At 40.8% G+C, this 2,711-nt stretch overlaps 1 protein-coding gene and 1 non-coding gene across 5 annotated transcripts in view; both read right to left on the minus strand.

The window, feature by feature from the left end:
• The window catches only part of LOC106869637 (uncharacterized), a 99,735-nt gene that overhangs the window by 65,028 nt on the left and 31,996 nt on the right, over positions 1-2,711 (minus strand). The window lies entirely within an intron of this gene.
• Trnar-ucg (transfer RNA arginine (anticodon UCG)) lies at positions 698-770 on the minus strand. Its single transcript has one exon. It is a non-coding gene; the product is annotated as a tRNA-Arg (tRNA).

The raw sequence follows: 2,711 nt of genomic DNA on the forward strand, positions 1-2,711 counted from the left end.
TATATGAGTGTATGTGTGTGTGTGTATGTGTGTGTGTGTATATATATATATCTATGTGTGTACCTTTGTGTTTGTTGAGCTTGACAACCGGTGTTAGTTTGTTTACGTCCCCAAAACGTTCGGCATAAGATATGTCGTATAAATATCAGGCCTCAAAAAAGTACAGAGGTTGATTCCTTCGATAGATAAAAGTATCTGTCTATCTATCTATCTATCTATCTATCTATCTATCTAATTCTCTCTCTCTGTCTCTTTCTTACCCCCTAGACCGTTTTGTATTTTCTCTCCCTGTTTATTTCTGTGTTCCTTTCTGTTGAAGAGCGTAGGCTCGAAACGTAAAAGACTTTCTCACTTCCCGAGCGTTAAACTAATACATCTGTTTGTTGTTTACACACCCGTCTTCGTCTTTTCTTTATTTGTAAATTCTCACTATTTTTATATATACATATTACTTGTTTATATAAAATATCTTGAAGCCAAGAGCAAGAGAGACAGCAAGTCTGAAGAGCATTGTATATAAGCTAAATATAACAATGAGATGAGCTATAGATAAGCGAAAACGGAGTTTCTTTGCTAAAACAATAGAATTATTTTGCGGTGGGACTGAGCCTCAAAGCTACATGCTTACAATGCAAGCCTCTTAACCACACAGCCATGCTTCTTAACACCTCTCCTACATACTTAACAAAAATATTTGCGACCACGACGAGATTCGAACTCGCAATCTTCTGATTCGAAGTCAGACGCCTTATCCGTTAGGCTACGCGGCCAATCAGTAACCTGGTTTCTTTTTAAATGATAATAAATCTGACTTATATAGAAATTGACGGCAGCGAAATAATGGCCGAGTCATTAGCTTTGGGGTATTTGGGTGTTTGTCCCAATTCTCTGATTTCTGACTTCAAATATCGCCGGGGCCAACTTTGCTCTTCATCATCTCGGGGCCGATAATATGAAGTGCCAATCCCGAGAAGGGAATTGGCAGTACTGTTAAAGGCTCGGAGGCAGTACTGGCCCCAACTCTGGGGCACAATACTGGCCCCCTATTTGTAACGACTCTTTATGGACCAAAAACTGTAGTCGTTCTCTTGGAAAGGGAGAGTAGTTGCCGAAACAGCGAGTCACCTCGCTTCCTTGAATTGAGATAGGGGATCTGTATACTCGGACACCTGCCTAGTCTTCCTAAAAATGTTGCTGCCGCTTCTGTTGTTGTTTAGACCTAGGGCAATCCCTGTTCCAGCAGGGATCGAGCTCACCCTAGCAGTGCTTGTTTCATTCTATTTCCTTAGCAAGCCTAAATCAACAACGACCAGCATCTACACACCGTATCTCTCCAGCCCCTGTATATACATAGTACCGCTCCAATCATTGCCAATGCATTGTCTATAGAGCCAACATCTACATACTGTACCTGCTTTGTCATCTTTCTTATTTTTAAGACAGTGGATATATGTGGTTTCAGAAAGATTTGGCTGCTATTTCTAGCTGATCGTACTGTCTCGTAGATGCTGCCTGTAAGTGGATGCTAAGTGGTGCGGCTGTCGATCACTCACATGACCGTTTGTAATGGTTCGTGGTGTGTAGGTGTTTCTCTGTATGTTGTGGTGTTTGTGTGTGTGTGCGTAGGTGTTTGTTTGTGTGTGTGTGTGATGGTGCGTGTGTGAGTGTGCGCTTATGTGCATGTGCATGTGTGTGTATGTGTGATGATGTGTGTGGGTGGGGGGATGGTGTGTGTGTGTGTATGCAAGCGATGATGTGTTTGTGCGATGATGTATGTGTGCGCGCGTGTGTGCATGCGAGCGATGATGTGTACGTGCGTGTGTGTGTCGGCGATGGTATCTGTGTGTGTGTGTGCGATGGTGTGCGATGATGTGTGTGTGTGTAGGAGTCATGGTGTGTGTGTGTGTATGCGAGCGATGATGTGTGTGCGCGATGAGGATGTGTGTGTGTGTGTGTGTGTGTGTGTGTGCGATGGTATGTGTGTGTGTGCGATGGTATGTGTGTGTGTGTGTGTGTACGAGCGCACGTATGAATAACAACCCCGCTTTATGTATATATTCCTCAAGTGGGAGGTCTTTTTGCTTTGATCTTCAGGGATTTCCAAGACTAATTCTTTATATCAGGTTCAATCCTCATGGAATCAGAACTGCTGCAAAAATATTTATACCTTGGCTGCTTTGTTCAGCGAAAAACTAACGCAATAAGGTAATTAAATTCCTTTACCATAAAAGACGTATTTTTAAAATGGAAGATCTCAGAGAGATTCATTGAATCTCATTAATATGTTCTAGACCGTTCTCGTTTAATTAAAATATAACACCAAAAACAAAAGAAAAAGGAGGGAGAGAGAGAAAGATAGCGAGAAAGAGAGAGAGAAAAAGAGAGAGAGAGAGAGAGATTCTGTCTATATCTGTTTATATGATTAAATATGTCAAATAATGGGAATGGATGACTATTTTATAGACGTTGATTGGATAAATATAGCTTGTACCTGTTAATTAAATGCAGACGTTTAGTCTGTCGAAGTCTGGAGAGAGATAGAGCGAAGATGTTAATCGGATGGAAACAATGTGTAGAGGTTGGCTGGAGAGAAATTGCGTGTAGATGCTGAGTAAACACTTACGTATATAGATACATATGTATGTATATACGTTTGTGTGTGTGTGTATATGTATGTATATATATATGTATATATATATATATATATATAT

Source organism: Octopus bimaculoides, chromosome 22 (genome assembly GCF_001194135.2).
Source record: "Octopus bimaculoides isolate UCB-OBI-ISO-001 chromosome 22, ASM119413v2, whole genome shotgun sequence".
In the NCBI taxonomy this organism is placed as follows: Eukaryota; Metazoa; Mollusca; class Cephalopoda; order Octopoda; family Octopodidae; genus Octopus; species Octopus bimaculoides.